Source organism: Monodelphis domestica, chromosome 5 (genome assembly GCF_027887165.1).
Source record: "Monodelphis domestica isolate mMonDom1 chromosome 5, mMonDom1.pri, whole genome shotgun sequence".
NCBI classification, from domain to species: domain Eukaryota; kingdom Metazoa; phylum Chordata; class Mammalia; order Didelphimorphia; family Didelphidae; genus Monodelphis; species Monodelphis domestica.
The window spans coordinates 13675825-13690173 of NC_077231.1; the positions used below are offsets into that span (position 1 = coordinate 13675825).

At 46.8% G+C, this 14349-nt stretch overlaps 1 protein-coding gene across 2 annotated transcripts in view; it reads right to left on the reverse strand.

The window, feature by feature from the left end:
• Positions 1-6576, reverse strand: part of ARHGAP8 (Rho GTPase activating protein 8) — a 40975-nt gene extending 34399 nt beyond the window's left edge. For both annotated transcript variants that reach the window (XM_007505966.3, XM_007505965.3), the window contains exons 1-2: positions 6456-6576; positions 5958-6168 (exon numbers count right to left, since the gene is read on the reverse strand). The gene's annotated coding sequence lies outside the window, so the exon portion shown is untranslated. The remainder of the gene's footprint in view (positions 1-5957; positions 6169-6455) is intronic.
• Between the last annotated feature and the right edge of the window lie 7773 nt (positions 6577-14349).

Consider the following 14349-nt stretch of genomic DNA (forward strand, 5'->3'; position numbering starts at 1 on the left):
TTCCTGGGTAGGAAGCCTTTCCTGATATTGTTGTCCCTTCTGCCCCGAGAGGCCAAATAGCCCCAATCTGGCAAATACTTGAGACCAGCTGTCCTGTTGTGCCCCAACCTGGTCTTTCCTTCTTCCACCAGAACATCCAAGTCCTTCAAGCCATTCTCCTAAGACAGGGCTTCCAGGCCCTTCCCCTACCCTGGGCACCCTCCAGGTCATCAATATCCTTCCCAGATCCAGAACTGTTCCTGATGCTCCAGGTAAGGCCCCGGGAAAGAGCTGGGCATCACCAGAGGTCCCTCTTATTACCCCTTTTTTCTAGATGAAGAAGCAGAGGCTCAGAGTGAGCCTCAGAAATATAAGGCTCTGAAGTCATGAAGCCCAAATCTGAACCCAAGTCTCAAAGACCGGACTCTTTACTTTAGAACCATTTGCCTCTTCTCTTGGTCCCAACAGGGTTGGGAGTCCTGTTCTGCACTTCTGCAATGGAGACTGATGTTGGTCTTCATTACCCAGAATGGACTGCTACAGGCTCAGCAATGAGATTGCTAGAGATTGTTCCAGGAAGGGCTGGGGCTCCCAACTAATTCACTGTCAAGTATATAATTGTTATAAAAATAAAGGTGTGCAAACAGGTTCTTACAGCAATTATGCTAATGCTGCTGAGACAAATTAGCACTTCCTCACCTCCAGGAAGGTAGCTGGGAACATAATTTGGGAACGGAAGGTAAGGAAAGGGGCAGCCCCGCATCGGATGCCCTCGCCTACCAGATCTCATCAGGTCCAGAGGGGCTCCCCCCCACCGCCCCCCCCCCCCCCCCCCGGCCAGGACTAGGGATGGGCCATGTGCTCTTTGGCCCAGTGCATGGGGAAGGTGGGCTACAAGAGCCAAATGTTAATCACAGTCGCACCACAACAGCCCTTCCAGGTTTGCTAAAGGTTCTGAGGTGATGAGGGTGTCCACACAACTGCCAGATAGGCATCAAGACAGGATGTGAGCCCAGCTGGTCCTCCTGACTCCCAGGGGAGCACCCCAGCCACGGCCCCACTTCTGCAGGGAGGGTGGTCAGGAGCCAGGGCCCTGTGAAGTCTCCATTGTAGGGGGAAGGGCCTGCATTCCAGCTGGATCTAAGCCTTATGCAGGACCCACCATGGGCCAGCAGGGCACTGGTGAAGTGGAGTTTCTCAGCTGGCTTTAGATAAGGGGTGAAGGGCTGCCTTGCCTATGAGGCATACAGGCAGAGCCAGGGCTCTTCAGTTCAAATACTGTCTTGGACCCATTGCAATGGCTACAGGACCCAGAACAAGCCCCCAACCATGCTCTAAGATGCTACTTCCTAGACCCTGAGTAGGGTAGAGATTAGAATAATTAAATTTTGATCTATGCTGCAGCCCTTCCCAAATCCTGTTAGGACTGAGTAGGGTGGAGATTGTAATTTCCTAAGACTTGGTTCTGTCATTCCAAGTATCTCCATTGTATCAATTCTAAAATCAATCATGACTCAAAGAAATTCCTGTTCTATGCTTAAGCATAAGTCAAAGCCCTTTCCATTGTTCAGCAAAAGGTTTCTGTCCTAAAGTAATCTTAAGAAGGGAGGAGGAGGAACCTCCCATGCCAATGGGGTTCACATTCCAATAGACTATCAGTAAGAAATTTTTTAAGTATGAAATTTCCCAATGGTGAAATTTCCAACATTTATAAGTCTAAGAAATTTTAAGGTTTAAGGAAGGAAGGAAGGAAGGAAGGAAGGAAGAGAGGAAGGGAGGGAGGGAGGGAGGAAGGAAGGAAGAGAGGAAGGGAGGGAGGGAGGGAAGGAAGGAGGGAAGGAAGGAGGGAGGAAAGAAAGGAAACCTAACACTCCCAGAAAGCAACAAGATCAGTCTAGACCTTCCCTGAATAAGCACAAAAAGCCCTAACATCAGCTTCAAAGACAGGAAGTTGGCTGGAAGAACAACAACAAAATCAAAGAAGTCCACTATACAAAACTATCCTAGTAACAGGGTCACTCCCTGCCACACTGATACAAGAAAAGCCTCAAAGGAAACACAGCTTGGGCACAAACTCAACTAGAATTCTTGAAAGAGATGAAGCAAAAGTTTAAAAGGAAAGTTTACAATGTTTTATCAATGAAATAAGAGCATTTGAGGGGGAAATTGGAAAAGAAATGAGAGCTAGGGAGAATAAACTGAAAAGGGAATTGCTGAACAGCAAACTCTGAAAAGGAGGATGGAGCTCGAGTCCAGGGATCAACTAGATTTTTTTTTTAAAGTTCACCTTCATGCAAAGAAGAGACTAGCAGGAAGTCTAGAGTGAAACACAGTTTTAAAAGGGACTAAGGTGAATCAATTCCATACCTAAAAGGGAAACAATAGAGTCACCATTTCATCCACAATAAAATCCTCCTTTTTGGCTCTGCTTTGACTATGGAGGGAATCATTTTACACGATGTTTAAGACCAGAGTTTGAAAATATACATAATATTTTTTAAAAGGTCATGCTTCTAGTTAATTTTTATCCTGGGGCATTATGTATTTCTGTATTCTCCTAAATGAGGCCCAGGAGATGTGTTTGTGATGAGAAATAAGAGGGAATGGGACCTCATTCCTCGAAAGAGAGGTAATTAGGCCCCAGTGAACCCAGTGAGAAAGTAGTATCCTGACCCAGATCACAGAAGCAGAGCTGGGAGGGACCTTCAGGGGCCAGAACTGGCTCTATATGATCCTAGAACAGGAGGGAAAGAGTGAACCTTAAATATTCTTGACTAAGTCCCTCATTTTACAATGGGAGTAATGGAGGTCTACCCAGGCAGGTGAGGAATGGGTTGAGACTTTGAAACTAAGGACTTGGGTTACAAAAGTGACAAGCTGCCTGATCCTGGGCATAGCCTGCTTTCCCATTTTTATCTAGTAATAGGGGAGAGAGCTGAGAGGGTCACACTGAGTGGGGGTCTGTAAAGGGATTCCATGGGGCTTTGAAAACATGAAGGAGCTCTAGAAATGCTCATTCTTAGGACTATTCTTATTGCCCAATGGCCAGAGCGAGGCGGAGTCAAGATGGCAGTCTAGAAGGAGCAGAAGTTTAGACCTCTAAATACCCTTCTTTACCGATAACTCAGGCAGCTAGCACAATGGCTAAAGCACAAGTCTTGAGACCAGGAAGACCCGAGTTCAAATCTGCCTTCAGATGCTTACTATCTATGTGACCCTGGGCAAATCATTTAATGTCCAGCTTCCTCAGTTTCCTCCTATGCAAAATAGGTTTGCTGGTAATAATAAAGCCTTTGGGGTGTATGGGGTGTTCAGGGAGGGGTAGTATCTCTGGTATGGAGGGCTTGTCATGCCCTTCTAGGGCAGCTCTCCAGCCTCTGACCCCCACCTGACACCCAGCTCTCATGTGTGGCTCCTAGTAGCTGCTCAGGAGGAGTAGTATCTCTGGCATGGAGGGCTTTTTGTGCCCTCCTAGGGCAGCTCTCCAGCCTCTGACTCAAACAAAAAAAAAAATGAGAGGAGCAAGACAAATATGGGAAGCAAAGAAGGGGTGGATATGAGCAAACAACAGAAAAAGAAGAAAGAAATTACAATAGATAGCTTCTATACAGTGAACAGAACAGAGGAGGAGGGATCAGCAAATGATAAATCAGAAATTCCAGCAGATTGGATACAGGTTTTAGAAGAACTTAAAATGCAATTCAAAACACAATTAAGAGAGGCTGAAGACAACTTTAACAGCAAGATAAGTCATCTGGAAATAGAAAACAGTGTCTTGAAAGCCAAAATTAATCAGCTGGAAAATGAGGCAAAGGAGATGAAAGATGAGGTAAAGAGGATGAAAGATGACCTCCATAGAAAATCAGACCAGAAAGAGAAGGATGACCAAAAATCCAGGGATAAAATCCAGTTTTTAAGAACCAGAATACAACAACTAGAATTAAGTGACCTCACAAGGCAGCAGGACACTATAAAACAAAGCCAAAAGAATGAAAAAATTGAGGAAAATATGAAGCATCTCATTCACAAAACAGAGGATTTAGAAAATCGTTCAAGGAGAGACAATTTAAGAATCATTGGTCTACCAGAAGACCATGACAAAAGAAAAAGCCTGGACATCATACTACAGGAAATTATCCAAGAAAACTGCCCCAATATTCTAGAACAAGAGGGAAAAGTGGAGATTGAAAGAATCCACAGATCACCTCCTGTACTTAATCCCCAAATGAAAACACTCAGGAATGTTATAGCCAAATTCAAGAACTATCAGACCAAAGAAAAGATATTACAAGCTGCCAAGAAGAAGTCATTCAGATACCACGGAACCACAGTGAGGATAATGCAGGAACTGGCTGCATCCACACTGAAAGACCAAAAGGCACGGAATATGATATTTCAGAAAGCAAGGGAAATATGTCTACAACCAAGAAGTAACTACCCAGCAAAACTGACTATATTCTTACAGGAGAAAGCATGGTCATTCAACAAAATAGAAGAATTCCAAGAATTTGTAAAGAAAAGACCAGACCTGAACAGAAAATTTGATGCCCAAGCACAGAACTCAAGAGAATCATCAAAAGGTAATTAAAAAAGAGGGGAAAAAAGAAAAACAAAACAAAACAACAACAAAAATTTTAAGAGACTCACTAAGTTAAAATGATATGTATCCCTATAAGAAAAGAGATCTTTGGTAACTCTTAAAAACTTTTGTTATCACCTGGGTAGCTAGAAGAATTACACATAGAGGGAACAGTGACAAACTGTATAGAATGAAAGGACAAGACATAAATAGGTATATAGATATATGCATGCATAAATACATATACATGTGTGTATACATACAACTAGAGCTAAAAAAAAAGAGGTTAATACAAAAAGAAATGGGAAAAGAAACAAATGGGAATAAATTCATATGTCACAAAGAAGCTCATGGTGGAAGGAGGGAGAACATCAATACCAAGATGGCCAGAGCCAGACAAACCAGGGCTGGCAGCCAGGCCTCCTAACTTCCTGAGGTCAGTGGTCTTTTCTGGCTCACTTGGTCCAAAGTTCCTGACCCAATGTTGCAGGATTAGGACTTTTAGTAAGGTCAGGCAGGGATTAGAACCCGGAACCATTGGAACTCTAGTTCTCTCCGGACATCTTACTCCAGTCTTCCTTTGCCAAACTGGACTATGGTGCTCCTGGAGTGGGCAAGCTCAGTGCAAGGCTGAAAGTGTGTGGGATGGAAGCCAGATCCAGGAACAAACTTCTTAAAGATAGAGATGGGGGGCCCTTTTACCCCCAAACCGTTCAGGTCCTCCCTCCCTTGCTTCCCCTCCCCCTCCCATGTGAAGGCTGGGGCTCCATCTCCACCCGCCCCCTTGTTGCCAGCTCCCGGAGCTGGATAGCCAGATCCGTACAGGGTGGGTTATGAAACCTGCACGGCTCGGATACCGGGGCTAAAAGACGAGGAGATAAAGGGTGGGAGGGGCCTTTATTTGGCGCCTCGGGTGTGCGGGGCCCTCTTCAGCACAACCCAAAGATAAAAGTGAAACCAGGTCAGACTCTAACTCTGGCTGTGCCCTTCGCGGAGTAAGGCTCTTCCTCCCTCCTGACCTCGGTCTCCTCCTCGGTAAAACGAATGGGAGGATATCTGTGGGTCTCTGTAGCCCGCGCCAGGTTTCCCGAACTTCCAGCCACTCCCTCCGCACCCCCGAGATTCCTCCGGAGAAGAGGCGGAAGTCCACTAGTTCGGAGGCTAGGAGCCTGGGAAGGGTCTGCCGCGGGAGAGGGACGCCCCGCGACCCAGGGCTAGCACTTCTCTCTCGGGCCTGGGGACAAATGACCCAGCCCCCGCACAGGTGTCCAAGGCGGAACGGCCCTTCCCGCCGCTAACAACAGTCCCAGCTTAGCTCTCCCCATCCCCTCCGGGAGCTACAGAGACAACAAGTGCACCTCTCACGTCCCCACCCTAGCCCAGCCCAGCCTTGGCTCACCTGGCCCTCCGGTAGGGATCCCAGGCCGGCCCTGAGCGCCCTGGGGGGCCAGGAAATGAGGAGCGTGGACAGGCCGAACAGAAAACACCGCTGGGGTCGTTCACTTGGCGGACCAGGTGTACGACGCCCCTCCTTTTTCCTCCTCCTAGGCCATGGGGCCACGAGTCGGTCAGCCCAGGGGGAGGGGCCCGAAGTCCATTTCCTGGGCGGGCTGGGGGTGGGGGGAGTAATGGAGGTGAGAAGGTGGAGTGGATGGAATGGAACGAACGAACGCTGGAGTGAAGGAGGAGAGATGGAGGGACTGGCTCGGGATGGGAGGGAAGGAGATAAAGGGGGGATGTGGGCCCCCTCCCCCGCCCGGGGAAAGGAGCATGGAGGAACACTACAGAAGAGTGGAGACCCTGGAGACGCAAGAGCACGCCGCCCGGGGCTTCTCTCTTGGGGGGCATCCCTTCCTCCTGCCGGGCTCGCCCTAGAAGGAGGGAGGGGGCTTCTCACCTGCTCCTCCAGCCCCTGGAAGGTGAGAGGGGCCCACCACTGGAGGAGTGTCTGATGGAGGAGGGGACTCAAGGTCCGGCCAGCGTGCACATTCCTGGATTCTGCGATAAGGCTGGCTTGGCTCCCTGAGAGCTCAAGTTTCTCCTCTCCTTACCCTACCCTCACTTGCCCCAGCCCCACAGCTCTCTGGCTGTCCTGCCTTCTCTTTCTCGTCCTGCTTCCCTTAACCTTGAGAGCCCCGCCATGAGCCGCTACCTTTGGGGAAGGAGCTTCCTGGTCCAGAAAGGAAGATGGGGTGGCAGCCCCTAGAAGGGAGGGCGCAGGAGATACTGTCCAGCCAAATAGACCCAGAGATTGAATATTGAGAAGAACCCCAGAGACCGTGGAGCTGCCACCCCCCAAGAATCCGTGCTATGTTCTCCCCCACTGAGGCCAGTCACTTCTTCCTGAAGACTGTGAGTCAATGGGGCATCTGTGGCGGTCCCCCTCCCACTTTGCCAGGGCCTTTCTGCCTGGTGGAGTGTTCCTGGGGCTGGCAGGTCCAACAGCCTCAGCCTATGAAAGTGGGATCTGAGCCCTGGGCTCAGCGGCTACCCCTGCCTGCCCGTGGCTGGGGAATTTTTCCTTGCTTGTCTCTGAGGTCCATTTCTGGGCAATATTCCTGGCTCCGCTTTGGGAGAAGGCCATAGAATAGGCACTATTCCTCATTCTCTAGACACCTCCTTCATCTTTCAGACGAGGAGACTGAGGCTGAGAAGCTGAAGGGACTTACCCAAGGTTGGGATGACCAACAACTTGAGCAGCAAAGCTGCAAGAGTCCTTCCAAGTCAACTCGGCAAAAATCAAAGAGGAGATATCAGTCCCTAAAGGGGACACAAGGAGAACATGAATGACCTGGGAGTCGGGAAGCCTAGATTTGAGTCCCGGACCTGCCATGGATGGTGCTAAGCTGAAAAACCACGTCTTTAATCAGGATAGGGATAGTGTTCAATACTGGGCCTGCACAGCGTTCTGCACCCCAAACCTCTCAGAGCCCAAGGCCCTGGCGCTCTGGCTACAGTATCCCTGAGAGAAAGCAAGGCGCCAGATGAGGAACAAAAGAATTTGGGGGGCTTCCCCTTTGGGAAGCCGAGGGAAGAGAAAATACGATTGACTCACATTACCAAGGCTATAAGGAAATGGAAGTGTTCAAACTACACCATCAAGCTTGGGAAAGGAATCCTAGCCAGAGTCTGGGGAGTAAGGGAAGGGCTACCTACATGGACCCTAAAAGGGTGGTCTTGGGAAGGGTCCCTGATACAAGGGGGGGAGGGGGGAGATTACTAAAACAAAAAGAAAACTTAGCATTTGCTCAGTCCCACCTACCTGGGATGGCCATTTACCTGGAGGTCTATTATTCAGTCTGAGACTGGCAGAATCGGTGACCTCCCTAGAGGGACACACGGACAAAAAGGGCAAACTTGGGATCTCCATCTTTCAAGCCAACTAGGGGTTGCTAGATCCCAAATTGACACAAACATGGGGTGCCCCTGATTACGAACTGACAAGGGGAAACACCTGTTAGTCATCTACTATGTAAATGGATTCGTCTACATAATAAAGCCTAGAGGGACTAAAAGACTAAAAAAGGGAAACAATCCCTGGCTTCAGGGAATTTAGAGATCTTCAGCATAGAGGAGGATCCAAAGTATGGAGCCCTTCTTGGGGTTCCAGGTCAATAAATTTAAGAGCTCGATTTCAATCCTTTTCCTAGATCAAACTCTTGTGGAGGGCTAGAGCCCTGGGGTTTGGGAAGGGTGCCTTTTGCAAGGATGGAAGACTCTGAAACTTAGCTTAAAAATAAAAAGAGTGGGCAGCTGGGTGGCTCAGGGAATGGAGAGCCAGGTGCATAGATGGGAAATCCTGAGTTCAAGTCTAGCCTCAGATACTTCCCAGCTGTGTGACCCTGGACAAGTCACTTAACCCCCATTGTCTAGCCCTTACCATTCTTCTGCCTTGGAACCAATATACAGTATTGATTCTAAGATGGAAATAAATAAGAATAAAAAGAGTAATGTTGAATCTGACTAGGAGGACAGCACAGGTGTGGAACAGCAAGTTGAAAAGCTGCTCCCAGAATCCATCCATTCTAGGGATTATATACTCTTTTCAACAGTGGGGACATGATTCTAGAGTGGTAAACATTTAGGCATTGGGGGGGTTGGGGGAGTCATCTGACCGGGTCTGCCTGGAGACATAGGGGGTGACCCTCATAGTTTAGGGGATAGATGGATGTCTGAGATACAGCTGAGCCTCTGTCCATCTCCAATCTAAAGGACAGTCCAAGGACGATCATCCTCTCAGGGCCTTATAGGAGTTATCAGATGTTCTTGGGTTAGTCACAAGGACAGAAGGGAGCAAAGGAATTTCCCTGCTTATAGTTTGCCTGTGTGTGTGCCTAATGGCCACACCATTCTCTCTTCCAGTTTCAAACTCTGGGTGCCTTTTATGTAGCCTGGGCCCAAAGCCTCACAAAAAGATCCCTTCTCCCTCTTCCCCCAACTTGAGCTCCAAGACCTCAGGCCTTTGGCTCTTGGGTAGCCTGTATCTCAGAGCCCCAGGCTAAAGCCTTTTTGTGTGCATTGTAACAGGTCAACTCCTCACTGTTTTTTCTGACTGGGACTCCTCTTTTTCCTTTGTTACTATTGTAAAGCCAATCAACTATCCCTCTCATCCTCAGCCCCATGTTCCCCTAGAAAGGTATTTAAGCTTGACCACTTTAATGGCTCCTTGGAGTTATCAATCTAGTGGGGTGGCACTCCCAGGAGTTTGATGACAGGAGCTGCCAGAATCTGGGGACACTGCGTGGGTTGATGGCAACAGCTCTTCCTAGAGGCCTAAATTTTAGCAATAGACTCCTTTCCTTAGTTAAAGAGTGATTATTTCACTATTTAATAGCTTGGGCTTTTATCCAATTAACAGCTTTAAAAATGAATCAAGGTGGGGGTAGCTAGGTGTCCCATTGGATTAAGAGCCAGACCTAGAGATGGAAGGTCCTGGGTTCAAATTTGGCCTCCAACATTTACCTGCTTCTTTGCCTCTTTCTTTTGGGGTCCCTCCTTCCTGGCCTTTCTAAGCCTAACCCCAACTGCTTTTGTTTGCTGTGATGATAGTACTGCATTTCAATAATTATATAGAAGAAAAGAAACTATAAATAAAGTTAGGGTTAGGGGCAAACTACAGTTTTCTCCCTTTATTGAATTTGCATTTACAAGGGTTTATGAGAGATGGGTTCCAGTCCCTGAGACCTAGAATACTAACCACTGGCAAAAAAAAAGGAAGAGGAGGAGCTGGTGAATCACTGTAAGAATTAAATTTTAATGGTTTGACTAAAATATATGAAGATTATAAATAATAATAGTGGTTGCTGATTCAAAGTATTATTGCTCAAAATCAAGACGATGACTTGAGTTGAAGGTGAGGCCGACCTTCTTTCTTAAGCTGACTTCCTTCTTGAAGTTCAACTCCTTGAAACTGACTTCTTTCTTGGAGTTGACTGGCTTAGCCCCAGAAATTCGGGGCCCTTTATAGTGACTCCTTGTCCCTTCCCCCTTTCACAAGGGCCAATCTCAGTTTCCAAATTGTCTAGCAGAGTGTCTGTGAGATTCACACCTCTCATCCTCTGAAGGTGTCAACTCTTATCAAAGGCCTCTGAAGGTCTTCCTCTGATCAAAAAGGTTCAGTTTCCTGATTGAACAGTTTCTGAGGTTATGAACTCTTAAAAGAATTCACTAGTTCCTGATTGAGTTTTTAAAAGGGGTAGAGCTCTTCCAAGTATCTTGCTGGCTTCTCACCTAGCATGAAATAGGGTATGAATTCACTAAGTGGTTTGTGAGCTCCTCCACCTAGTTCAAGCTTGTGTTGATTCAATCTAAAGGTAGACAAAGGAGAGTTAATCCTGTCTTCACAATCTAGTGAGGTACTTAAATTAGTGTTAACTCAGGATAGACAACAGAGTAAAGAATTCTCATACCACCAACCTAGAGTTGGAAGGGGCACTGAGGCTACCCAGTCCAAGCTCCTGTTGACTTCAACCTTGACTAGACTGTCTACAAAACCCAGTTTAGCCACTTTTCCCCATATGGCCTTGAGCATCTTTGGGCCTTAGCTTCTCTGTAAAATGAGGGAGGGGACTGAGAGATGAGTAGACAGTTCTACTACTAGTCACAAGGAAACCCATAAGCTAGCCTCTGGGACTAGGGTCAAGATTACTGGAATGGTAGAACCTCTTTGGCCAAGGCCTCTGAGGCCAGATGATTCTTCTTTTTCCTCTTCCTCCATCAGCTTCACACACAGATTAAAAAAAAAAATTCCTGCTTGGGGTTCCCACAATTAGTCAAATTTAGTCAAATTAGTCAAGCATTTGACTACAGACTAGCAAGCATTTATTAGGTGCCTACTCTGGGCCAGAAACTGCCTAGCATGGGAGCTACAGAGAAAGCCAAAACAAAACAAACCCCAAATCAAAAACCCAGTTCCTGGCCTCAAGACTATCTCACTGTCTAATGGGGAAGAAGGGGGGGGGGGTGGAGGAGAACTGACAAACATACACACTAAGGGTAATCTTGGGGGAAGGCACTGTTAAATCTATTTCTGGAAACCCCAAGTTTGCCCCTTGTCCTTTAGGAAATTGCTTTGGGGGAAGCATCCTCCTGACCTGACTGACTGTCTCTGAACTGAACAATAGACTTTGGGGTACTTAATGATCCTGATTTAGATAAGATTAATAGGTGATCATGAAGTAACCCCAGAAAGACCAAAGATGGAAAAATTACCCCTGTCCACATTTTTAGGGTACAGACCTGGTTTTTCCTTCCCTCCAGGAGGACAAGATGTTTTGGGCAGATAACAAAATGCTTTCTGCTTAGTTTGGGTGGTAAGAGACAAAAGAGGAATTTCAGGAATATCAAAGGGCCAGTGAACTAACATTTGGCTAAGTGAAGATAAAAACACTCCCATTGAAGATAAACAGCCCCATTGTAAATCTAAGAATTGTCCCCCCATCTTGGACCCCACATTCCTGTGTTAAGGTTTGTTTGTTAGATAAGAACTCTGTAATGTATATAATTTGGTCTTTAATGTCAAACCAACACAGTTTCCATTAGGGAATTCTGTCCCAGCTGGTAGATTCTTTATTTCTCTCTTTTATTAATAAATTATGGTTCCAATAATCAATATTCTAGGTGTTTGAACTCATTTGTGAAGTGTCCCACTTCAATCAAGCCTTAGGTATACTTGTTTTGTTTTAAAAGTTTATCAACATCAACCTGGTAGTCCAACCCTTGGCTGGAAGCATCTTTTTGTACCTAGTGCAAAGCAAAAAGACCCCCAAGTTCTGAGAATTGACTTTGGTGGTGCATTCTCTCAGAGACACTGTCCCCAGAGTCCCAGAGCTTGGACTCTGTGTGTCAGCTGAATATTAAGAACTTGTCTCTTACCTGATTAAAGATTTGGTTTCAGGGGTAGCTGGGTGGCTCAGTGGATTTATAGCCAGGCCCAGGGTTGGGAGGTCCTGGGTTCAAATCTGACCTCAGACCCTTCCTAGCTGTGTGACCCTGGACAACTCACTTAACCCCCACTGCCTAGCCCTTTCCACTCTTCTGCCTTGGGACCAATACACAGTATTGATTCTAAGATGGAAGGTGAGGGTTTAAAAAAAAGATTTGGTTTATCTGACCATTTTAGTGTTCTGTGTTTTTCCAAGTGAACAGCACTAAGATTAGGAAAGACAAGGAAGACTTCTTGCAAAAGAGGCTTGAACTAGAAGTCCTGGGGTGGAGATAAGGAGAGAGAACTTCCCAAGCTGGGGTGAATGACTGGGAAAATGCCCAGAGGCTGGAGGTGGAATGTCCTGGACCAGGGACCCAATTAGCCAGGAAAGGTGGCTTGGGGGAAAGATATGGAGGGCTTTAAATAACAGACAAGATTATATGTTTGATCCTGGAAGGAAAAGGAAGTCCCTGGAGTTATGGGATTGGGGAAGAGGAAGGTGTGTGTGGAACACTCAGAACTGCTTTAGGAAGGTCTCTTTGACAGCTGAGCAGGCAGACTCTCCACCCCACCACAGCAGGCAGAATAGGTGATAAGGGTCTGCAGTGTCACCATATTTGGGAGATGCTATGCAGGTTCCATTGACAGGACTTTACTACTGATTGAACATAGAAGGTGAGAGAGGCTCCAGGTCACACTAACTTTGGGAGCCTAAGGGACAGAGAAGATGGCGAGGCCCAGAAAAGGCTTGTCAGAAATAAATAAATAGAAAGAAATGGCATATAGGAACCATGAAGAGGTGACCCAATTGGAAACGAAGTCAGGGGTTAGAACCCATCTGGTGAAAGTGCTCACCAGTTGCCTTGGGCTGCTGCAGAGTATCTGCCCCTACTCATGGCAGAACTTCTCCTCCCAGATGACACTTGACAGGGTCCTCACTCTCTCTTCTGGAAAAATGGAAACTGAGGAAGCCTGGTCTTCCTTTGTGTTCATCCCATCATCCACGTGCCCGGCTACTACTAACATGGTTTTGTTTTTTGCCAGAAGTTGTGCGGAGAGGGAAGGGGGTAGAAGGTAATAAGTATTTACTAAATGCCTACTACGCCTGTCTGCCTGCTCGGGGAAGGCTGCTGAAGTCTCCTTAGGGATCTTAGAATTGGTTACTCCTTGTCCTGACAACCTAGAATCTAAAAGTCCTCAAACTTGTAGCCTAGAAAGATTCGAGGACCCCCAATTTACTTAGCTTAAAGGTAGCCCCAGGCACGACCTGGCCACAGGAGAGGTCCTCTCTGAGGGAAAGTCCAACTTCACTAGTCTCAGAATGACTATAGACCTTGAAGGAGTCTAGGTGGGGATGGCTAATCAGGTCCTGAGTATCTATTTTGTCCCAATGGTTTCTGCCCTTAGGTCAAAGTCCTTTACCAAGGTGGCCCAGCCCTTGGCTGGATCTTTCCCTTTTGGGTCCATTGTAAAGGATCAACCTCTCACTGTTATTCCTGTCAGGAACTCCTCATTTTCCTTTGTTACCATTGTAAAGCCAATCAACTATCCCTCACACCTTTCCAGTTCCCCTAGAAAGGTATTTTAAGCTTCCCAACTTTAATGGCTCCTTGGAATTGTCCAATCTAGCATGGTTGGTATTCCCAGGGGCCAGTGACCAGAGCAACCAGAGTTCAATCCTCAGAGTGTGTGGCGCACAGTTTTGTGTGGAGGCCCAATTTAGCACTGTACCCCTTTCCTTAATTCAAGAGTGGTTTTTCTGACTGTTTAATAGTTCTGTGTTTTTTTCTAAGTCAACAGTCCCCAATCTGAGGCTCCCTTGCACCTAGTAGGGTTTAATAAATGCAAGTAACCAACTGATCAGTGGGTCTGAAGGACACAGGCAGATTTTTCCAAATAGTTCGAGATCCTGTTCCTGGGATTGCTCAGGGTCTTCATCACTAAAGCTCACCACCACCTTAATGTTTCCTTCTGTATTGGGGACTTTTCCAGGTGGTTCGGTCACTTTCAACACCAGCAGCAGACACTGGAATAATAATGAATTAAAATGTTCATCTCAGCTGAGAGTTGCTATAGAAATGACTGCAATGATTATCCATCCAGTCAGTGTGATCATTTTCAGTATCATTGTACCAGAGGCTCCATTTCTTCTTCTTTTTTAAACTCTTGCCTCACATCTTAGAATCAGTTCCAAGACAAAGGAGCAATAAGGCCTAAGCAAGGTGGTTTTAGTGACTTACCCAAGGTCACACAGCTAGGAAGTGTCTGAGGTCAGATTTGAACCTAGGGCCTCCATCTCTAGGCCTAGTTTCTTTTTCCAGTAGGGCTCGTGTATGTGAAGGTGTATGTGTATGCTGTATGTGAG